The 25,575-nt window shown below is 38.2% G+C and overlaps 1 long non-coding RNA gene across 1 annotated transcript in view; it reads right to left on the bottom strand.

The window, feature by feature from the left end:
- Positions 1-1,111: 1,111 nt before the first annotated feature.
- LOC121659134 overlaps positions 1,112-25,575 on the bottom strand; it is a 42,052-nt gene continuing 17,588 nt past the window's right edge. The window contains exons 2-3 of the long non-coding RNA XR_006014171.1: positions 3,447-3,562; positions 1,112-1,154 (exon numbers count right to left, since the gene is read on the bottom strand). This is a non-coding gene — a long non-coding RNA (uncharacterized LOC121659134). The remainder of the gene's footprint in view (positions 1,155-3,446; positions 3,563-25,575) is intronic.

The following is a 25,575-nucleotide window of genomic DNA, read 5'->3' on the forward strand; positions in this document are numbered from 1 at the left end:
AAAGTCAATCCAAGAGGTTTAGTCATATGCTAGCCAAGAGAGAAATAAATCACAAAAAGTAATGAAGGGCACTGAAAAAACCCACGTGTATTGATCTTTCACAGCCTCAGAGTGTTATCACTATTGAGTCATCAATTTAAGACCAGCAAAGGCAACCATATTAAGGGATTACCAACAACACAAGTTGGCCTCTGCAAATCCTGAACTAAAGCAAATAAAACTCCAAGGATCTGTCTAATATACATTGGCTTCAATTTTCATTCTTCTATATTCCCCATAAGCCTTGTGGAAGAAAAATAATTGGACCAAAACACAGAATCAAGTAAGTACCTTCTCTTTTGGGCCAATTTAAACAATGTGGATCAAATTCTATCCATTCGTCCACATGAAAGATCAAGGTTTGCTTTGAATGTCAAATAGTTGTAGCTAAACAAGGATTTGACTTTTCTTGTGTTGAGTTTTGTATTGTAGAGCAGAAATAAATGCACTAAGGCACATCCTATTAGCTCTTCATGGCCCAGTGGTGCTGGGCACAGGTGTGAGCTGTTGATGCCACTGGACATCCAGCCCGCCCACAAGGAAGAACATGGAGATTCACAGCTAAATTAGTGGCCTTCCAGGAAAAGCAGGATTTGGGGAATCTGTCTCAAAAACCTCTGCAGGTCAGGGGGCCTTGAGGGAAGTCTTAAGCATTCACACTATTCCCAATATCCAAGACTTCCTCCTCCTCCCTGCCCTCCTCCTCCTCCATGCCTTCCTTCTCCTCCACATCTTTAATCTTCCAGGAAGATTTAATGCCACAAAAAGAATTTTCCTGAAATCTGAGTAACTCAGCAAAATGGATTGTGGACCCTGAATTCCATTTCTAAGGGACATCAAGCTGATCTCCTCCTCAACCGACTCCCCAAATACTTTATCAGATGATCAGTGGCAAGGGAGTGGGATTCCATGGTGGTGTCCAGCTGCCAGCAGACAACCTTATGGTAAGAGCTTGCTGCAAGCTGCATAATACAGAGCTTTGAAATTTTCTCTGCCCTCTCCCGACACATGAAATTATACAACTTACCTCTAATTTACTGACATTTATTACATATTTAAAAGCCCAACTTACCTGGAGCAAAGGAGAGAGGAAGATTCTTGTGGATTACAATGTACTATAAAAGAAAGAAATGTAAGAAAAATAATATATGAACAGAAATTCTTTTATTGAATTTTTAATTTTATTTTGATATAGCATCTTTCAATGCTTGACAAGAATTGCTAGCAGCAGCTTTCACTGTATATTATGTGTTAGCCAAGCATGTTGTTCTCTTGGAGACATCTTAATGCAATCAAATTGCCTTGCTGAATGCATCAACTGTGCTGGCAAATTAAATATTTTCTCCAAATATTTCTTGCTTAAAATAATCTTATGAGGACAAAAATAAGTTTCAATATATTGAAATGAATGTCTCAGTGTCATAACTCACATGTACATGAATGATATAGGAGTGAGAATAGATACAAAATACTATTTTTTCTTCTTCCATGTCTTTAGATGATAGACTCTGATATGCAGGAGAAGCTGGAAAGACATTTATGACTTTAAAAGCATAATCTCAACTTGAAATACAGTCACAGTCTTTGACTATGTTATCAAGTTCAAGTCTCGCTCCTGAGCCCTAAATACTATGCACCTGTAACATAATAATGGCAACAATTTCAAAATATGTCTTTTAACACTCTCTAAGAAATTTCAGGAAGCAACAGCACAACAGAAAAATTAGTCTTGGCACAAACATTGCAATATGAACAAAGCACAGAAGGAAACCAAAGAGTCACTACCATGATTCCAGCTATTGATAGCTTTAAATTACTTTTAACTGTTCTGCAAATTAAGAGTGAGCTGAAATTCTGAGCTGTGTGGTACAAGGCAGAAACCTCTCAGGGTTCGGATGTACTGTTCTGTCATGTTATGTCACATGCACAAAGAGAAACCCAGAAGCTGCAAATGACAACCTAAGTCAATCGATCTTTGTCTCAGCAAAGACATGAGACAACGTGTGTTGTTTCACTCTTACAACTGTTTTTGCAAAGCTTGTAACGACTTGTATAATTTTTTCCTGTAAGGCAAAAGCTTGCTGAAGACTCGCTGATTTTTACAGGGTGGAACATACACTATAATATCAGGGGCTGTAGGTAAGGGTTTGGCAATCTTGGTCTAAGTAGTAGAACCATGGACAGGCTCCAGTGGCCTTCTCCAGGCTAAGTCCCTTTGCTCTTTTTTCTGTTGCTGCTCCACCTGGCCCTGGTATGGGATCCTCACAGGATCCAAGTGACACAGAGGACTTTAGACTGGCTTTCCGCACTGGGAAACATGCCCCTTCATTCTTAGACAACCATCCAGTATGAAAACAACCAGGACTCAGATTATGTCTGTGGGAGAAAAAAATCCCTCTCATCTTGTAATTCTTGTTCAAGCAAAATAATACACCCAAATGGAAGAAAGCATTTACCTAACTTTCATGTTTGCATTCTTTCTCCATGAATAATGAGAGTTTCTATTGAGGTATCAGTTAACATACAAAACTAAATAATGTGAGTGTTCTTCAGTTATATGAACACATATGTGAAGAGCTGTCACAGGTCAGTTCATAGGCAGTACCTGGTAAATCCACTGTATTCCCATAGAAAAATTCAGCTTTAATGAACACATCCTCCTTCCCCTAAGATAGTTGCTTGGCTGTCCTGGAGCAGCAAAGTGCCCATGAATGCAAAGTGAAAGGTGCCCTGAGTTACTAAAGGCATTTCAGGGCATAGAGTTGGGCAGAGAAGGAGATAGGCTGCTTGTCTCCCGAGGGCCTTTATAAAGTACTAAATATAAGAACATAGTCTTTACAGGAAGCCAGATGGAGACACCATCAGACATTTAAGTTATGCTAAAATAAGTAGGTGAAAAAGGAAAACAAAGGCATTTGTGATGTGAAAGCATTTCATAATTAGCAGATCTAAGCATGCCAGAGAGATACAAAATTACCATTCTTTATGCCACAACTGAAACAAACAGTAATATCCTTTCAACATTGTCTTAAGAAGAAATGTGCTTTTGTTTTTGAGGCTGAAGAGTTTTCTTCACATTATGAAATAAAAAGAAAGAGGAAGGTTAATGACTCAATGTCTATTAAAGAATGGCTAACATAGGAAGGATGATTTAATTAATGTAGCAAGGTCTGAGTTTTCAGAAGAGAGTTTCACAACCTTTGATCCCATCAGGAAATTCAAAACTCCTTTTCAGCTAAGCTCGAGCACTTGAAATAAGTAAGAGCTTAATTCAACAGCAGCCAGATAATGAACATAATTCTACTGACAGAATCAGGATCAATGAAAGCCTAGCCTTGAGTATATCACATTAGGTGACCCTGGAGTCAGGATTGAGCAAACCCACATATCTGCCTGCACTGCCTTACCTTATCAGTGCTGGAGCCTGGATACTGATGTGATTGCTGACGCCATACACGTACCTCTGGAAGATGTGGGTGACACATGGCTCAGGTTTCCTGGCATCACACAGAACAGCATCTGCCTAGGAAACAGCATTCAGTACATTGTGGGAAAAACTTCTCCCCCCAAAGCCAAATACTACCATCTGTAGACTCCATTAGAAGATTTTTTCTTGACTGCTGGTGATGGGTTTGTCCACCTCAGGAGAGATTTAAAGGCCTTCTGGAAACACAAAAGGCCATGAACCCTGTGGATGAGGCCAATGCATTCATGGTAGATGTGGCAGAAATCTTTCTCCAGCATCACTTTATCTACAAACCTGTGTTCATCCATTTTGTCTAGTCTGTTATCAAATAATTTCATTTTTCAAGTGAACTTGCACTTTCTGATATTTTAACAGCATTTTCTGATGTAAATGAAGCCATTCTTTTCCCAAGAATAAAAGCTAGGTACATAGCAACTACTGAGGGCTATAACAAGTCAGTACAGCTTTCAACTTGTTGCTAAGAGTCTTCCTTAGTAGAAACCAGAAACAAGAAATCCTGAGGGAAAGGACAGTAGCTCTTGTCCTTTCATCTCACAAAAAGTGTGTATCTATCCATTTTATCATTAAATTCTTAGCAGATGCTTGTGAAGACTTTTTTCTAAAAAATTTTGCAACACCCCATCTGTTAAAGGCACTTCCCCTCATTAAGACTATTTACATGCAAAGTTTTAGACTGCAGCTGCTTTTGTCATGACACCACCAAAATATTTGGAATTTTTTTTTTTAATGGGGAAAATGTTTTTTCCATTTGTACTCGACATTACATTACCAAGAATCTCTGCTGGTAAAAATCGCACTGAATTTGCTGTGGTGGCACTAGGATAACTAACAAAGCTTGGTCGAGCATTGTACCCCTAATTATGTTAATATGTTTCAGAATCCCTTTATGAACGGAATAATAGCCATTCCTTTTGTCTGACTAGGAAGAAGAAGAACCTTGTCTATATATTTGCCTTCCCAGTTGTATGCTCCTTACTAACTCAATGTTCTTTCACGAAGGTTACAAACCTTAAATTTTTTTTCTAAGGCTCTTTTCCCACTTAAGGAAGTTTGTACTCTTTCTGTTAAGGGAAACTATATTTTTATATATTAATTCTAAATTATATCCAAGGAAAGGTTTGCAATCCAATACTAATTGATTTTAAAGCTTGACTATCCTATGCAGTTTATTCATGGTTAGATTGGTAAACGGAGTTGCTATGCATGATGATAGCAGGCATATCTGTGTTATGTTGACACAATAGGTCTTGTTTTGTACAAAAGAAAATTAATTCTTGCTCACAATCTGCTGTTAAGATTAAGAGAAAGAGAGAGCAAGGTATAATGTATTTCATAACAATATTTAGGAAGAAGAGTAAAATTGTAAAGGATATCTCCTTGGTACAGCATTTGCAACAGGTGGTAGGAATGAAATATATTTGTCTTCTGCACATTTAGATGTAACTTTTGGAAGGAAAAGATTCAGATTCTTCAATCTGGACAAGGAGCAGTGAAAACAACTCAGAGAGAGAAAGGTGCACTTGGTCTGAAGCTTTCTGTAGCTCAGAGAAAGGGAAAGATGCGATAGGAAAGTCACGGATAAGGCACAGATACATGGAGACCAACATTTTGCCTGCAGTGTGCTTCTTTGTTTGAGACCACAGAACACAGAACATAAAGCAGCTCAGAAAAGTAGACCTGGTAAGAGATGATAATACTTTCCCTGAATGCCAACACCGATGAAAAGATGGTTTCATCATTGTAACATGCCAGACATGATGCTAAATATTTTACATATTGTGTAACTAGAAAGTGCAGTGAGAGAGAGAGGTGAGCTCTCACCAACTCAGTCAACACATGTTCTAAGTAACTCAACGTCACGATTTAGCCCAAGAGTTTATTTAATAATTAAATAAACAAATGTATTTTAACTTCACTGGGTATCTACAACTTCTTTCTCTGCCAGGATCCCTAAGCAAGCTACATCCAAATACATATCACACTGTATATCCTAAAACTTATCTCACTCCAGCTGGGTAACTGCACACAAATGCAGAGACAGCTGTCAAACAGAAGGAGAAATACAGAGCATTTTCTTTCAATTTAAAGAACAAGGTGAAGGTGTTACTACTTCTTGAGATTTGACAAAATTGACAGTGTAAATACAAAACTACTTCCAGGGACTGTTGTTCTTGTTTAGATAGCTTTCATTGTCAAAAAAACCCCCAAAACCAAAACAAATAAACCAACCAACCAACCAAAAAAAAATAAAGAAGAAAATTGGGTCAAGAAGAGGCAGTTTTGGTCCCCAAGAAAACTCTAAATGAAATCTGGTATCAGTTATGACTCTTAGAAAGGACAATTTGAAGTACAGTGTACCAGTAAAGAATTCCAAAAATATGCCTGTTTTTGACAATGAACGCAAACAGATATTGTGGTTTTCTACCTTGGATATGTCCTCCAAAACCTGGAAAATGCGTGCTAAACTTCTGAATAAGGGAAAAGTCCTTGGATAGAGCGCCACAAATGACAAAATATTGGTACAATCACTCCAGGAACTAGCCCATGTGCAAATAGCTGCCTCTACACCGCTTGGGGTCCTTTTTTGCTATGCTTACCTGCTATAAAGAGGTAAGAAATTGCAAAACACCAGACTCATTTAATTTCTTAATTTTGGACAGACCTTGGACAGCCAGAATGAACACACACACCTCTTATTTAAAAACACAGATCCATGAACAACCGCAAGCCTAATCTGGCAAAGTTATGCCAACCTCCTTATACAAAGTGCTTATAAAAAGCACTTTTATAACTCATCAGCAGATATAATTTTGGTCAAGGATGCCAGTGCCTGACAGAAATAAATACCAGCACAAAAAGAAGAAATTTCAATTTCTAGCCAAATATAGAAAAAGTGGTATTGCTTGGGAGGCAATAGCAGTTTGAGCTTAAAGGCAAGCAACTTAAACTGCCAAGATAACACACAGCCAGAAGATTCTGTTAAGACTCATTATCTATGTTAATAGTGTTAGGAAATGTCTGTCTTTGGCCAAGGCACATGTCTATCTTCATATTGGACTACTGCAACAATTTTCCATCAAATTCAGGGAGAAGAACCTGCAGAGGATTCGGTTTTCCTTAAACAGTTATAGAAATGGGTGCAGAAGGAAGGATTCCCATTTCAGCCTAGACTGAGATATGGTTTTTGTCCTGAGCTCTGTACCCCTTTCTCTTAATGACCTTTCAACTTACTGCGGATGAGTTCCCACTCAAGTCAGTGAAGCCAGCTTTTTGCCTTAATATTCCCAAGATGAGCCAGAAAATTTAGACTTTGTCATTGATAAGCATCAACAGAATTGAAGCCCTGACATGAAATTTGAAATGATCCTCCAAATGTCATCTTTCTTCTGGTACATCAAACAGTTGAAAGCTGTAGTTTATAGAAAAAAATCTTACTTTTGTTTTCCAGAATTTAGGTACAAAGCAAGAGAAAGAGAGAAACGCTGGTGCAATTCATGCACAATATACTGAAATAAGGATAAAAGATGGTTTTGGAATTAAAACTGGGGCTGTGGAGAGCTTTACTCAGTGTCTTTTTTTGAATAGGTGAGTATTTCCAAATCAATTCATCATTCCAACCTCAGGTTTCCTGCTCAAAGACCTAGATAACTAATAAAATATCTGAAACAGGTATTATCAGATATAGTTTATAATGGCCAGTACTTAGGCCTGTCTAGGGATCTATTTTGACTGAAATGAACCTCCTAAACTTTCTATACTGACTATCTGTGAGAATTAAGTGGTTCAAACAACACCCACATTTGTTCAGCACTTTGAGTTGCATGCGAGAAATTCAAAGGTTATGTAGGTTTATATTTTCAAATGCAGTTTTCCTAAGCACCAAGAGAAACTTTAAAATATTTTAATGAAGAGAGGTTAATATACCTGAAAAATTCCATACTTGGTCTGGTTATGGTGTTGTATTGGCATAAATAAGAGTTAGGTTGAATTGGAATGGCTTGCTCAGCAAGGTGGTCAAGAAACAACTGGACGTGGCACTTAGTGCTATGGTTTAGTTGACAAGGTGGTGATTGATCAAAGGTTGGACTCCACTATCTCGGAGGTCTTTTCCTAGATGATTCTATGATTCTATGAACTGTTCCTGAGGGATGATTTCCTGAGGGAAAAGAAGATGGGACAACTCATCTTTTCTAATTTTCTTGTCCTGAAAGTAAAACAAAGGAAAAGATTTCCTAACATTTCACTAAAGAAGTCCCAATAGAGGAAAAGTAAGGCAGTGTTAGAGAAATTAGATTTCTTGGGAGCCTTTATTTATTTCAATCTCCAGGAAGTAAGTGCATATGTTCTTTCAAGAGTTCATTAACCTATAAAATTTTCTTCTTCCTGCTTCACAGTCACCCAAGGGAGTGAAACACCTCATCAAAATAAAATTAGAAGTCAAAGTTGCATCTATCTAAATCAAGGTATCAACGTATAGAGAGAATGGAGCCAGAGAACTTAAGCAGATGTCTATGGATGCATAAAACCTGACCTCTTCAGGGAAGGCCTGAGGGCTCCCTATCCAGCAGCTCTGAGTCGGCGAGGCACTAGGCTGTCTGCAGCAGCCAGTAAGGAGAGTTTCCAGGGTCTGCAACTTTAGTAAGTGATTTTGCAGGAACTGTATAATGTTTTTAGTATGCCCCATTGCAGTTTAATAGTCAGTCTACTAAACCTGAGGGTGACTCAGTAGAGAACTTGAAATAACTGTTTTCTTCACAAATGGGCCCAGATATATCTGTTGATTTTCAGTGAGTTTATTTCTACCCCTTGCATTACTTAGGATAGATACCTACATGAAAGTGCCATTGGCTATAAGAGCTCATTTATTATTCAAGCAAACAATACTTTACCAGACATGACTGAAGGGCTCATACTTCTGATGTGATCAATAACCAACAACACATTATCCTCTGCCATTACATTTAACAGCCAAGGAAATGAGTTTCAGATGAGGACAAACTGACTCTACAGAATGTTTAGGAGAAGATAGTGGTTGTAAAATCACTGTTTTTCTGGTTTTAGAGTAAAAAATAAGCAAAAATAATTATTGAAATGCAGTATGCTCCTTCCCCTATGAGTTCCCACAATTCCCACAATTAATTCAGAAGAGAATACCTCTCTTCCCCTTTCTCTCTATTGGTTGGGGTTTTTTTTGGAAATGAGATATGGGTAGACTTTGAAAAAGTCAGTCCCGTAATCCTGCTGTAAAAGGACTTTGAATAGACAACTGAGTTAGCCCCCTGTGCAGCTGTGAACATGGCACAGAGGCAGCTCAGAAGGCCAGGTTATGGCATTCAGACAAGAATCAGTATCTCCTGTTACATATACAACAATGGAGAGCTCAGTTCAAGGTGGTCAGCAGCTCTTGCTGCTTCTCCTCAACTGTTCACCTTTGCCTTTTCTCTCCCCTCTTGCACAGAAGGGTGTTTTGTCCCAATAGGTTGAAAACAAAGCTGTTGTTTGTCTGCTCTGTAAGATGTTGGCAGCCCTCAACTGATGATTTTGAAGAGACCCAGATTTTTCGAGGGGTCTAATTCCTATTTAGAAACTCTTATGCTGCAAAAGTGCTGGGTGTTTGACAGATAGCAGGGTAAAGCCTTTCCTTCCTATTGATTTGCCAGGACACGAAGTTCTTCCCATCAGTGACTCATGATCATTGAGGGTCAAAGCGACTTGTACCTTTCACAAGGCCAGCACATTCAGAAGTCATTCAAAACATGAGCAACTCTTACCCACCACTGTCGTTTTCAGGGTAATCACCAGCATGGCTAATTGCTGTATTTCAAGGCTCTGCCACAGTACACAAGTGTGCTTAGGTCTGAATGGACAGGAACAAGGAATTCAAAAAGGAACATAAAGGCTCTTAACTCCTAATCTTTAATTAAAATTTCCCCCAAATCATGCAGGAAGATTTATTATTACATGAAACAGGCGTTTGGTTGCCACAGAGAAAGAAGCTGGGGCTCTCGTTTCAGTGCCTAGCAAGCCAGTAGTCACATGCCAGTATCCATCCTTTAAGCAGGAGGCAATTATGAGGTGCTGTCTCAGTAGAAGCTAAAATGTTAACAGGAAAGATGAAAGGATGGAAATGCTCTGCTCCAGTGGCATAGAAAAGCAAGCACACTGCTACATGCTGCAGCTAAGCTGCACTTGAAAGTCATAAATCTCATACTTTCAGTTTGAAGTACAAATAAATTCTTATTGAGGAAGTCTAAGAAATGACTGAATTTATATATGAGCTGATGTGCACACATATGGCTGAGTCCCAAACTTCCCTCACAAATTTTCTAAATGCCCCTTGGTTACGATGACATTAAAAGTTATTGCTTGGCCCAGAGTGCTGACATTTATGACTATACTATAATGTTTCCTCTTGGGAGCAAAGGTAAAGCCAGTGTGACGACTCTCCACAGTTCTACCCGTCTAAATTGTAAAAAAACTCCTTGTTTTCTTGGGCCAAGGCAGAGCAGATGAGCTTGGTTTATCCATAGCCCTGCTTTTGTTTATCAGCTATGTCTGCTCCAGGCAGGCACTGTAGGATCAGGACAGGGCACATCCCATGCTTAAGGCTGTGACCACACTGACTCCAGCTGCCCTGCTGGCTTCCCCACCTCTCCGCAGTCCCACCCTACCCCAGGCCTGTGGCACCATGGCCATCTTGGGAATCACAGAATCACAGAATTATACAATATTTAGGGCTAGAAAGGATCCTTAAAGATCAACTAGTCCAACCTCCCTGCAACAAGCAGGGACATCTTCAACTAGATCATGTTGCTCAGGTCCTCATCCAACCTGACCTTGAATATTTTCAGCAATGGGACATCCACCTCCTCTTTGGGCAACTTATTCTAGTGTTTTATAATCTTCATCATAAAAACTTTCTCCTTATATCTAATCTAAATATACCCTTTTTTAGTTTAAAACCATTACTGGGTTTAATCACAGCAGAGAGCTCCTCCCGTTCCTCTGTAACTTCTCCTTATGTCTGAGTGGCACACAAAGGCAACGAAGAATATGGGGGGCTATCTTGACCCCTAATAATATTGCCTAATAGCAACTTTCTATAAGCTGCCATTATGGTCCAACCTGTCAATGTTATTTTATGGTAACATAAAAAAAATTACACTAAAAGCATTACTCCTACATGCACAAGATTCAGAGGCATCATTTTTCAGAAAATAGACCTTGCAGTTACCATTTCTTGGGACTCCACTATCAATTCTCTAATTGCATAAATATTGCATAAGGAATTTTAGCCTATTTTAGATGACAGAAAATTTCATTACTTCTGCTAGTTCTGATAGTACTGCAGGTTATTTTTTCTGTACAGAATGTGACTTTACTGCCTTAAACTGTTTGAATTAAATATGACCTTAATCTTACAGTGATAGATTTTTTAATAATTGTCCTTTCTTTGGAAGAAGAAAAATGGAAAAATGGACAGATGTTCCTTTGAAATACCAGAAACTGCAGTCAGAAGAAAACCAACAATTTTTAGAAGAAATATCATGGATAAAGGCTTTCTGTATATAAACAATATAAACAGTTTGATTAATAACACTGTTGGTGTGTTCATAGAATTGTTATAACAATTCTCTGTCAGAGATGATATATTACTAGTCAAAGTATGACTTCTACACAGGAAAGTCACCATCAGCCTCAAGACTGATGACTTTGCCTCAGTCAAGGACGATTGGGTTAGAGAACTAGACAAATTTGACATGCACAGGTCCATGGGCCCCAACGGAATGCATCCACAGTGCTGAGAGAGCTGGTGGACACAACAGTGAGGCTGCTCCTGATCGTCTTTGAAGGGTTGTAGAGATCAGGGGAGATACTGGGAGACTAGTAGAAAGCAAATGTCACCCTCATCTTCAAAAAGGGCGAGAAAGAGGACCCAGGGAAGTACCAGTCAACCAGCCTCACCTCAACCCCCAGAAAGGTGATGATGCACCTCATTCTAGAAGTCATCTCTATCCGCATGGATGACAAGATGATCAAGAATAGCCAGCATGGGTTCACTAAAGGTAAATCATGCTTCAACAACCTGATTGCCTTCTGTGATGAAACAACTACCTGAATGAATGAGGGAAAGCTGTGGATATTGTCTATCTTGACTTTAGCAAGGCTTTCGACACTGTCTCTCACAGTATCTGTGAGAGACTGGAAAGACTGATGCCTCGAGACATTTTGGGACGCATATGTGTGAGGAACGGGGCAGGTTAGGCCTAGCCCATGCAAGGCAGTGCCCTGCCCCACACTCCTAGAGTCTGTATCCCAGCCCTGCCATGGCTACCAATCACGGCACAACAGAGGTAATGGTCCACACCTGCCCCGGGAGCCCCTAACCCAGCCTCTGAGCAGCCAAATGACTGGAAATCCCACCTGGGGGTAGGGCCCAAGAAGGCAAAGAGGTATTTAAGGCCAAACAGGGGGCAATCATGTTGTCTGGACCCTACCTGTCCTTGGAGTTTCTACCATCATTGGAACCTAGAACTTGATAGCTATATGTGTGCTTTTCTACATCTTTTCCGTCTTTCTCTCTTTCCTCTAATTATCTCTTCTTGGAATTCTTGAGTAACTTGAAATAGAATGGGCTTAAAGTTTGCTAAGTTGAATGGGCCAAGTTAATACTTTGAGAAGTGTTTTATGTTGATTGAATTTTGTTCTAAACCCTTTGCCAAAGTTCTCTGATTTTCTAAAGTTGCCACTGAAGTCTTTTTGCTGTTTTGACCTCTTCAGAATATCTTGTTGTTATTTCTCCTGTGTGTCCAACTTGGAGTACATGAAAAACTGTAAGCCCTGTTACAAACCTCACTGAGCAAGTTGTTGGAAGCTTTACAGCATCCTCATGGGCAAACTGAGGAAGTATGGACTGTCTCAGTGGACAGGGAGGTGGATTGAGAACTGACTGAATGGCAGATCCTAGAGGATCATAACCAGAGGCATAGGGTCTAGTTGGAGGCTTGTCACTAGTGGTGTACCCCAAGGTTCAGTACTGTACCCAGTATTGTTTAGCTTAACTATCAGCGACTTGGAAGAAGGGGCAGATGACTCCTCAGTAAGTGAGCTGGTGACACAAAGCTGGGAGGAGTGGCCAATGCACCAGAGTGCTGGGACCATGACAGGCTGGAGAGAGAATTGTCTGAGGTGCTGTGATTCTGTGACTGCTGCACTTAGTCTTGAACTCTATTGCTGTAGTGTTTTCCTTTTTCTGCCCCTTTTGTTCATATTTTGAAATTTGTATTTTCATAACAGAAAAAAAACCCAAACAACTAGTTGAGTGAATAATGCCACAGGTAAGTTATCTACAGCCACCACTGGATGTGATCAGCTCCCTCTGAGGAACACCAAACATGTGTGAACTTGGCTGTGTATGTAATTTTGCTGTAGTTAAATCTACTGTCTAATCTTAAAGAAAGTTTCTCCATCAGATCCTTGAGACTGAAATTTAAAATGTGCATCTGTTACACCCTCTCAATGCTGGGTGAGCATTTTCTGTCTTATGGAACATTTTGAAAGTCTTTCAGCTCTTCAAAATAGGAAGAAGAGAAATCAGGCTATGTTAAAACAATTTTTGTAGACTCCATGAAATTGTATAGATGGACCTTCTTTTACTTATTGCTAGGATTTGCTGTCAAAGCTATTTTTTTTGTGAGGGTTTTTTGTATTGTACTGAGGACATCATCTCTGGAAAACTCACCTGAGGTAAAATACCTTTGTATTAAAATGTAATGATTCAAGTTCCTGACTTGTGAATGATAACGTTAAGAAAAAAAAAAAAAGGACAAAGGATAGAAGTAAAAAAAAAAAAACAACCCCCAAAAAAATGTTCTTAAACACAGCAGTAAAGATACTCCTTCTGCCAGTACACAGAAAGCAGCTGGAGTGTGGCATGTTGTGTAGCTGGATCACCAGCAGAGCTCAAATTGTACATCTGTGCAGATCAGACAGCCAAATGTTGCGTTTAAAGCATGCTAATTAACCAGACCATTCCCGGAATAAGGAGAAATAAATTGCCCAAAGTGATTGCAAAATATTTTGGGTTTTTTTCATCTATCCATTCAGCTAAGCAGTTCACATGACAATAAACTTTAGGCATTTTGAAAGAATGTGGATTACTTGTCCAATTTTTGAAAGATCTGAAGATATTTCTCAAGTACTTGTAACCATCCTGTTTCTTTTTAGCTTATGGCATTGCCTGTTCCCAGTTACAGAGGGTGGATACTAAATATTAAACTGATGAAATTTATTGACTGTTCTGCAATAGACCAGAATAATTTACATTGGCAGAAATGTGTTAAAGTTACTGATTAAAAGAGTTGCCTCCAAGACACCTTTTCCAGGATACTTAAAACACTGAGCTGTTCAAATTCTTCAAAATGATGATGCAACAATCCACTCCCTCCAAAACTTTGCCAGTGGGATATGGTAAACCATAAAAGCATTTTCAGTTGGAAATGTCCAAATGCATTCTGATGAAATAGGATGGACAAACCTCAAAATATTTGCTTTAGAATCATTAAAGCAATGAAAAGTGTTCATGTTTATTCCAGTGTTTCAGACTAATAAAAATGGGATGCACAGGATATGATAATTGCATGTCACACAAGACATTTTGTAAAGCTGGAAATAAGATAGAAATAATCTTGTACTGCTAGAAATAAGCCTCCTGAGGTTTCAGCCCCTCCACTTTAAAGTCATATTTCTTCTGATATTTTAATAAAAGTGCATGCTGCACATGGTATTTTTAACATCTACCAACTGCATAAATACTTTTGTTACATAAGTGATTTAGCTTTGACAATATTTAAAGAAATTTGTCCTACCTGGGAGCCAGAAGCTAGTTCTTTTCAGAAGGATTATATTTTAGGGAATGATTCCCTGGACCATTTCTCAAAAGTATGAATCAAGATTGTTATACAGTTAATTCACTCCCCAGCTGTGACTATCAACAGCTGCCAGTCTGTTTCATCAGCAGCCAGAATATGTACATCTTCATTTCAAACCTTAAAATCAGAGTATAGACCATCCTGGAAAGCAGTGCCAGACACTGACACTTCTTCAGGACAAGTGTTTTCTAACAAACATCCATAGCTACATATAATACAACTCTACAATAGAACTATGCAGCTGCTTTTGGTTTTGCTCAGACAACAACAAAAGCACATTTATAGCCAAATGATTTGCTTATTTGCCTATCCCAAAGGTTTGCATATTTTGGACAGGAGAAATAACAAGGACAATTCCTTTCCTTGAGGGAGTATCTTTACTGCTGCATTTAAGGACATTTTTTTGTTTGGTTTTTTTTTTTTTTTTTACTTCTATCCTTTTTCCTTTTTTTTTTTTTTTCCTTAACTTTATCATTCACAAGACAGGAACTTGAATCATTACATTTTAATACAAAGGTATTTTACCTCAGGTGAGTTTTCCAGAGATGATGTCCTCAGTACAATACAAAAAACTCTCACGCAAAAGACATTTTCAGAGGAAAATTATTTTTGTTAATTAGAATACTAATAACAAACATCTCAATACAATCAGATTCTGTCTAATTAATTTAAATCTAATCACATGAATTCCAAGTACAAAGAAATTGATCTTATTGTCAGAACTTTTCATAAATAGGGACATTTGTAATTGCCTTGGCAATCAACAGCTAAAATTGTATGAAAACCAGGTCCTAGACAGTATAAACTAGCATAGCTCAATTAATTTAAATATGGCAATATCAATTTATGCTAGCAATGGTCTTGACCTCACACGGAGTTAAAAACTGTGCGAAATTATGGATAAAATATATAAACTGTGGTGAGTAATGTCCATCTGCAGGTAAAAAATATCAGCTGTGGATATTTATAAACCCATGGAAATAAGATATAAATGCTTGCTGCATCCTCTTCATCCATATATGACAGTGTAAGCTGTCCTTGAAGTCTTAAGTATATCTTGCACCAAGGCTACACCAGTAGTGTGCTTGTCCATAGCCACAAAGCCCACAGAACCTATCCTACATCACCTGTCTTCCTGCACATGCAGGGCATATAGAGCACATGCATGTGTGTAGACCAAAAAGAAACTTTTCAGCATCAAAAAAAGCTGTTAACCAAGGCCACACAAAGGCACAGGGATGGCCTTTGAAATAAAAGGGGTCTTATGACATGGTACCATCAAGGCAGGAGCTAAAAATTAGATAATACTCAGGAGACAAGGAGCTCTTCCTCTGGAGGAACTACCCCTGTGCAGAGGTGCTGCTGCTGTGAAGGTTTTAGGTTATGGTGCTCACAGAATGTGGTTTTTCAGGGAGCAGGAAGCCTTGCAAAGAGTGCAGCTGAGAGAGAAGGAGGTTTCTCAGAGTTTTCATATCTGCAGTCTTTGTTCCTGCATAGTTCAGGAAAATGCTCGCTTCAAAAAAGACAGCCAAATGGACCAAGATTTTCTACTGAAAAACAAGTGAGACACTTTTTCAGGTCTTTATCTGATATGCCTTTTCATCTAAAGTGCTTCAGGAACACAGTTTCAAATCCACCATCCCACATCACTTTGTGAGAAGAAAGCCTAGCTTCTGCTTCTACAGGCCAGGCTTCATGCAGGACTAATGTATCCAACAGCATAATACAAAGTGGTACTTGTCATGCCTGCATGGATATGACACTCAACTCCAGCTCCAGCACAGGAGCACTGCTCAGGACTTTGAACTCCAGTCAGTCCCTTTGAGGTGAGATGTCACTGGGAAAATGTAGCTTAATTTTGAAAAGAAAAAATTAAAGCATCTCTGTTTACTTGAATTAGCTGAGAGATAAAGCTTCAACTTAAGGAATGTCAGAATGTCTCCAGATTCATATTTTTCTGGAATTTTCATTAAAATTTTTTTTTCCTGATTTGAGGAAAAAAGCAAATGTTAAAATACGCAGGTTTCCTGTGGGATATAATTTCCAGATTTAGTGCTGCCGCAGCAGACATAAAAGTAAAGTTGTCATAATCCAGAAAGATATGCATTTTCCAGGTGTACACATACTTCTGTACCCTTGCATTGTCCTGACTTGTCCAAAAAGATTTTTCCTACCCTAAACAGTAGGAAACAAACTTTCCTTTTTAGCCTTTATGTAGATCTCTGTGCTTGGTATTGGTGTACCCAGGCTTCTCAGAATAAAAAAAAAAGAAATTAAAAATGGTTTGTTCATCATAGTAGATTTAAAGAGACATATCTGGTAACTCCAAGTTGCAAGCTGATGATCTGTAATGATCATACTTGAACATCAAACTAACAAGATAACTTGAGAGATTCCAGCCTGTGCTCATATGCAAGTTTCAGTGCCTTTCTCCTCAGCCATTTGTATCTCTTCTTCCCAATTATCTCTGATCACGTGGATGCTACCTCTGCTGCATCCTTGAGAAGAGCTATTTCTAATTTATCCCAGGACTCCTACACTTTCAGGCATCATGGAAGTGCTGATAGTTAAACTGGTGCCAACCATGCAAACAGTTTGTCAGTTTAGAAACTTTGTATTTTCAACATTAAAAAGGAGACATAGAAGGGAAATAAGGATAAGCAGAAAAAGTCCTGTAGTTACCCCAAAAATCTTTGTTGATACCTAAGTAGGATATCAGGGCACAAAGCAGCACTTCCCAAAGCTGTTCCTTATTTCCAGTTAGGGCCTTATTCTCAGGATTTGCATGAGAGTGTGTAGATGGGAATTAACTTCATTCTAGTCAATTAATTGAAATGGCTGTGAAATTCATACTACAGAAAGGGAAAGTCAAACCTATTTTATTGATGAGAACACTGCCCAGTACACACACTGTAATAGTTCTCATACCTTTGGTACATTTGCTTACTCCCAGCACACCCAAAGCAGGATGAGTTTGAGGTTATCACACCATGCTTTTGCCTGCCAAATCTGACTTTACAAGCTTCTGATGAAATGCTAAATGCATCAGTTATAAAGTATTCTCATTCCACACAGATGCTTGGGAGCTATTTCAGTTGCAATGTTTTCCTTCTAAAACCTCATTCCCCAAGTGAGAAAACTATTTGCCCAGGAAGGTTTGGAGCAAAGAAAATTTCATGGATGTGTGCTATAATTTCCCAAACAGAACATAAACCAGTAGAAATGTCCACACTTCTTTTTTTTTTTTTTTTTTGTTAGTAATATTCAGCAATAAAATTCACATCAACTGCATGAAATAAACTTCTGTTTGGAACTAGCCTCCACCTTTAGGAATTTACATTTCATATGCAGTAAACGCTGTGTCAGTCCCAATCAAACCGGCATCTTGCATGATCAATAAAATCATGATGTTCTGAACAGTGGTGTCTGTGATGCCCTGCTGTATGGCCAGCATGCAAACCATTCTTTCACCACCTCTTCTGTTTTACTTTGTTTTTAACCCAGTTCAACCTGTTAGAACAGTAAATTAAATATATATTATGCTGCCATCCAAGCACCATCGGAAACCTGTATCAGGCCCCACGAAGGGAGATGCAAAGGGACAGTTTGCTGAGGTGCCAGACTGTGACAGACATGGCTATCTCCTTCTTTTGCCAGGTCAGGAGTCCACAGACTGTCCAGGAATGACACAGTCCACAGGAATAAGTCCCAGCATGTGATGCTCAGTAACTGGACAGTCAGACACTCAGTCTTGCTCATAAACCAAGGCCATAATTTTATTTCTTGTTGACTTTCTTACTAAACATTAGAGTAACTAAACATTCTCTAGTGGTGACTACATTACATTTGCAATACATTGCAGTACAACTGAGGTCTGCTAGTTCTGATCCTAAATATGGGAAATGGAATCAAGATCCTTAACAAGTAGAATAGATTTTTGCTGTGAGCTGTAACAGGAGCAAAAGGACATTCAGCATCAAAGGAAACTTATTTATAAAAACATTTTATATGACCCATTAGTTAGTCAAATATCAGCCCAATGCCACCATCTCCTCACAGCAAACTATACGTGTTCACCATTGTTAAACCAAACAAGCTCTGTAGCCAACAACCAAGACTGAAATCAAGTGATAAGTGATAAGCACTTCATGTGAAAGCACATGAAGACAAATAAGTCATGACATACCAAAGATCTATGGTGGAAGAATAATTTTTGCAAAGCAGAGCACATGAAATGAAGAAGTTTGCCAAGTACTTTCCTAGTTATGTATACATAATAGTATGTATTGAATAGTATCATACATGATATTATGATTGTTAATTCTATGACCACAGAAGTGCATTTATGAATGTGCATACATTCATATATACTACTCATATATAAGGGCATAACAATTTGCAATGTATGCAAAGGACAAATAATGAGTTCACTTTATCTGGGTTTTTAGATAAGTACACTTTTATTTCCTCCTTCTTGTCTGAAAGTGACAAATTTGTTCTTCTAAAAAATCTCAATTTTAAAAACCAAACTGATAATATTTTTAAGAACTTAAGCATCCTTCTGAAAGCTTGGCTCATTGTTTAATGTAATTTCATTCTACATGTTTTTTCTTTCTGAAGGTGTGAAAGACACCTATGGTTATTTAGGCAAGGTAAACCAATATAAAACTCTCTTTCTGTCAAAGCTGCTCAATAGACAGCAGAAAGATAGTTGTAACACTATTGTGCAATATAGATTAGTTATTCATAAAATCCAGGTACAGGTGCCTTTCACAAAAGTATTAAAAACTATTAGCACTTTCCTGGATTTTTTCTGAACTTCTTAGTGTTCAAAATTGCCTGGGGGAAAAAAAGGATGAGGAGTACAGACTCCTTTAAGATTTCTAAAACATGCACCCTTTTTCTTGAGTGAATATTTTATAAAATCAATATTAAAATATGGAAATAAGAACTACTTATAAATTACAGTATTTTCTTCATTCTGCTATATCTTAAACTGATTTTAAATTTCAGAGTTAAATTTTAATCTGCAGATGGTAGCATTTTGCCAAGTTAAGTATCATGCAAAGTTAAGCATCATGAGTCTATGGTAGCTCATCATGTAGGATGTCCAACTTTGCCATTGCAATCCCAGATACATATAAGTATTTTAGAAAAGTAACTTTATTTCTTTATTTTGAATTAGTAGCTCCTGACCTTCCCAAGTTTTTCATATTTTACTTTAAGTTAATAATCATAGACTGATTTGGCTTGGAATTGGCCTTTAAAATCATCTAGTCCAATACCCCTGCCACAGACAGGGGCAGAGGCTGTTCGGTTGTCATAAAAGACCATTGCCATTGTGAGAATGAACTGTCCCAATAATAACACCTCTATTTATAGAGAGTGTATATCCTCAAATCCCTACTCATTCTTGCAGACCTCAAGAATAACTCTGTTGGTTTCAGGTATAAAAGTGTGAAAATCATAGATAGAAAGTGCCCATGAGGTTGTCTAGTCTATCCGCTTGATAAAACAAGATTTAATTTTGTCCTTCTTGCTGTCTTGTGTCTAGTAAAGTACAATTGGCCAGCAGCAATTGCAGGTCTTCAGGTGTAGATATGGAAGAACCATATACTTTCATTCCGTGATATGATGCATTGGCAGCCTTTTTTTCCCTTTCATTTCACCCCTTCTAATAAACTAAAAAGAAAATTTTCCAAGTTATATTTAAAGACTTCTTTAGTCATGAGGGCTATTTTCTAAATATCATCTTAATCATGACAGACCAGATTTAACTTTTTCACAAAAATATTGTTTTTCAAATTTCCACTTGTAACCACTGTTTTCTAAATTTCATTAGGCACCCTCAACCAATGCCACTAAATCTGTTAAGTAAACACCAAGAACCTGATACAAAGTAATTTCTATGTGTTTATCTATGGTTTTTCAGTTGCATTCCAATCAATAGATTCTGATAATGATAAGAACAGAGAACATAAAAAAATAGCTTTTGGTATATTTACTCACGCTTGTGCATGTTTAGCTGTTCCTCTTTGGCATAATACATCATCTTCATTCCTGAACAATATTTTCAAATGAAAACAAACTCTTGTGGAAAAACGCATATCTGTGAGAACGGGTGTTTTCAATGGGACAAGATTAGGTTTTGAGAAGGAAAGAGATAATTTATTTTGGATGTGGGGAAATATTATAAAAACCTGTTTTAATTTAAAATTTTCAAAAGTGGGTGTTTAATCATCATGAGGGAAAATGACTTTCTACTGTCTTCCCTTGTGACTTACCTTAATGAATGTCTGTTTCTTGCAGAGACATCCCTTGGACAAATAGTGCTCTCAAAGGATAGGTGCAAGAGTTGGTAAAACTGCTACCACTCCTTCCCCTGCCATTTATAACTGAGCTTCTTTCCTTCCAATTTTTTTTGTAGCAACTGATACTTTAAAGTTGCTACTGTTAATTTTTGCTGTGAGGGTGGTGAGGCGCTGGAACATGTAGCTTGGAGAAGTTTTGGATGTGCCAACCCTATAAGTGTTCAAAGGCCAGGCTGGACAGGGCTCTGAGCAACCTGGTTTAGCAGAGGGTATCCCTGCCCAAGGCAGGGGGGATGGAACTGGAGGATTTTTAAGGTCTCTTCCAAACCAAACTATTCTATAATTCTGTGATTAATCTTTTCTATTTGTCATGTTCTATAGATTGAAATTACCTATCAATATTTATTTCAGTGATGACTCTCCAGCCTATCTCCCAACTAGATCACAAACAACAATCCTGTCAAGTGTTGTGTCACAAAGTCTGGTAATCATTTAACCTAACCAACTGGCACTGTAACATCATAAGTAATCAGAGCTTTCTTCTTCAAACAAAAAGCACCATCTCTCAGTGTGATCTTCATCTTATCTTTTTTCTTTCTCATTTGGAAGCAAAAGAATTTATGAGAAGATCATCTCTGTCCTTTGAGCTGATCTGTTTTCCACATCTCAACTCCCTGACAAGATGCTTCATGATTAAAATAAAAAAAGAAATTAGATTTATTTTTATCTGTGTTATAATCAGATATATAAATTTGTAAAGTTAGACAGTTGGTTTAAACAATCATTCCCCATCCTACATTTTTATTGAAAATTTTATTGTCTTGCTCTCATGAAATTTCTGAGGTTGGTTTGTCTTTGGGAAGAGAGAATTACTTGTTTTTCCCTTTTTTTAATATCACAATTACCAAAGGGATGTTCTCCTGAGCCCCATTTTAAGGTTGCCCAAGGGTTTTTTATATCGTCCTGAGCAACAGAAAGCTTTCTAAATCTCTTTTGTCACTATATTAATCTTCCTCTGAAGTCCTATGGGAGCCTATTTTATTTTTCTTCACTAGGATTTGGGAAAGACGATCGTTTACAAGCCAGTGACAGATGAGTCTGTTCTTTTTTCAGGGGCTGTTAAATACAGTTCTGACTGGAATGTACCAATCACAGACTTCCCAACATTACTTTGATTTAACTGGAGAGTTGAAAAATGTTGGCATCAGTCCTGCAGTGCCTGTTTTCCTACTGAGCAGCTGTATACATTTTAAAAGGCCAATTCAGTTGAAAAGATACCACAATAAAAGTAAATCTGAACGGACACTTTCCTTCAAATTCCTGCTATCACTTTCCACTTTCTGTACAGAAACAAGCTGTTACAATTTATTCAATAACCACTGAAATCTTGCAAAACATTTGTCACCAAAGCCCCTTAGAAAAGAGATTTTCTGGTACAGCAAGGTATGTTCAGACATTCATGTGCTCTGACTTGGGCACTGCTGCCTTGACTTCCAGCTCAGCACCATAGATGGCACCGTGGTGTCCCATCACATCTGTATGAGACTCACTGCACATTTATTGCATTTTATAACTGCAGCAGTTGCTAGCATTATGTGATAATGATTATTAACACGTAATTTTTTAGGACTTTCTTGTGCAAACCTAGTTTAAAAAGCAAAGACCAGATTAAGTCAAAGCCGGGAAAACTGGCTGACAAAGGCAGAAAATCTATGACAAAACATGTACTTTCATTTGTATAAGCACACAAACAATATAAACACACCTGTAAGCAATTGCTTTTCATTATGGCTGTTTATCATCTCTGTTTCCACTGGTTCCAATGATACTTCTATTGTGATAATGTGGTTTGTTCAGATGTTTCTGGAGTAGAGATGAGATTCCTCCCACTAACATCAAATCTGACTTTTGCTACTCTTTTCACAAAATTAAAATGAGAGGCATGCTGTCCAGTCTGTCTCACACACAACTTTAACAGACACGTGAAGATGTGATTTGGGAAATGCTAAAGGTCCTCTTGCTTAAAGAGACTCTCCTAATGATTTTAATTATAGACAATTTTGGTGCCCACCACCAAAAACTGCAGCTATTGCTTAAAGCAGGGTTTAGAAAGTAATGTGCTGGAAGACCTTATTAACACTCAGCTTTAACTTTTTGATTATGTGCAGAGAAAGAGGCAAAACTTCCAATTTACAGGTTTGGTTCAGTCTGAAAAAGAATTAATTCCCCTTCAGCAGGTATGAATAGATAATTCAGAAGCAATAAAGCATCCAACCTGCCCATGAAATAAAGAACCTGACCTGCTGTCAGCTAACTGGAAATACAGGTATCCATTCTCTGTAGATTGTCCTCTCAGCACTTTGACCTCCATTTCCCATCGATTTCCCATCTGATTTACAAAAAGAGCTACCTGGTAATCTCAATGACAGCAACAAGCCACCAATACACCACCTTCTATATCAGTGGGAAGAGTTTTATGTATGTTGCAGAAGTTTGTGTTTGGGAAAACCATCTTATATCCTGCTGTTAGGAAGTGTGGCAGAGTATCCATGCATTATTTTCATCAGTGTATGTACAGTACATTACCCAGTGTGGAAGGTGCACATGTACTACGCATATGTTCACTTGTGTTATTGCCCTGAGAACTGCTCTTGGGTTTTTAAAAACAACATTATGGTCAGTTAAGTAACTACATTTTCTGTTTATATGGAAGATATAGGAGGCTGGCTTTAGTTGTGGATGATTTTGCTATTGTTTAACCCGGTTGACGCTGGAGGAAATATGCTCTGGGAGTGTAAACAGGACTCTCCACGTACACTTTTGAAAAGTTCTGCTAGTTCCAGTTACTATCCTTTTATTAATGTTGAGATGTGAACCAGAAAGGCCAAAAGCTCACTTTAAAAAGCCTGGGTAAGACTGGCTTTGTGAGAGAAGAAAGTTACTTTTTTACTCAATATATTAAGTCCAGACTATGTTGAAGCTATTAAGAGAAATGCATAAAAGTCCATGGTCAAGTGTGCATGTCAAGTCATGAACATGTTTACCATGTTCAGAATACCTCAGTACTTTAAAAAAGGTGATGCCAAGAGCTTTTATACCTTCTTTCTACCTTGGTAATGACTGTGACCATCTAAGGCCCTTTGGAGTGATGTAGGACCTGTCATCTGTGATGACAACAGGAGCTACTTTTGCCAGAATAGCAATGGACTCTCTCAAGTTGTTCTTTGTCAAAGGTCAGAGCAGGGTTTCAGTCACCATGGCACTGAAGACAAGCTCCCTTGAGTTAGTGAATTGAAACTGCAGAACCCTTCTCAGCACCAACAGGCAGCCTATTCTCCCTCCACTCTTACCTGCCAGCTCTGAAACACTTGTCCTGGAGGAGGCAATCTTCCCACTGAACATGAGTACTGACACAATACAGGTCCCAGAGAACAGTGAGAAAGCTCCTTGCTTTCCTTTCCAAGTTTATGAAGCAGCAGCCCTTTTGTCAAGTGACACTTCAAGCCACCAGGCACATGCCCAGGACTGAACTGAAAACCATGGCAGAACCCACTATTCAGACAGACTGGAGGTGATTCCTCAATCACAGACAAAGCGGAAACCACGTTTGTCCTAGACAAATGCTTTGTCTGAGAAAGAATAAGGAGTTTTGAGTCCCTCACCTGACCCTGTCCTGGTTGCAGGAATTGCTGCACTGGAATTGCCCAGTCTGCCTCCTACTAGACCCAAAGAACAAAGTATATCAAAGTTGATGGAAGATGATTAGAAAAATGCACCTGAATCCTTTTTCTTGGATAGATCAATTTAATAGTGCACAAGAAGGGCAATACTGCAAGGTCCTCTTCCATCCCTGAAATCTTTGTATTATCCAAGACCTTCCAAACATCACTGTGCATGATACAACTGTTATTGAAATCTTTGCAGGCAATGCAGAATTTGGACATGCATGTACTATCATTAGGAGAAGAAAAGTGAACTAAAGGCTCAAAGATGGGAAAATATGAAATGCTGAGACACTCACGCATCCATAAAATTAGAATGAAGCCCAGAATTTGCTAAACAAGATTTAACCAAATCAGAAAAAGATGTTTATTTGTGTATTTTCAAGTGGAAAAAATTAATCATAATGATTTTCCATAAAACGTATCAAATGACTCTGGAAAATAAAAAAAAATAAATGCCTTCAGCAGTTGCTGTATTATTTGGGTATTTTATGTGAGAAAACCATATCTGTTTATCTACAGCAAAGTTGGCAAGTTTTTAAATGAAGTTTTGCCAAAAGCTTTCGTTAGCCATAAAATATGAGAGTATAAGAACATATGCCATGCCTTCTGGGCATAATACTTATAGCAACATAAATCAGGAGTTAGTTCAGAAAAGCTGAAAAAAAATTCCGTACAAAAGAAGATCAAAGTCAGAGTGCTCCAAGGTGATTGTGACACAAATACGTGACACAGGAGTGCGTGTGTGTGTGTGTATGTGTGTGAGCTCTTTCCTAATCATATAATTTCAATTCTTAGGGGGACATACAGTTACTGAGAGCCTGGCTACTCAATAAAGAAAAAAGGATGGTGCAAAAGTGAAGAGGCAACACCTCATGAGCTTCGCATCTTCATGTCTCTTTTAACCACCTGGCTGTGTCCCATGATGACTAAACAGGGCCCATGTGTTTAGCAGGTTGTTTTTCAGTACTTCTAACAAAAGGTCTCCAGAACTAAAACAATATAGATGCTTGCAACAGATGTTTGGCTTAGGACCCTTTCTTCATTCTCTCCCTCTTCGTTCTATAGAGAAATTATAACTAAAT

This window comes from Corvus kubaryi, unplaced genomic scaffold (genome assembly GCF_017639235.1).
Source record: "Corvus kubaryi isolate FWS band 111438036 unplaced genomic scaffold, C.kubaryi_AGA036_p1.0 split3-73, whole genome shotgun sequence".
Taxonomy (NCBI): Eukaryota; Metazoa; Chordata; class Aves; order Passeriformes; family Corvidae; genus Corvus; species Corvus kubaryi.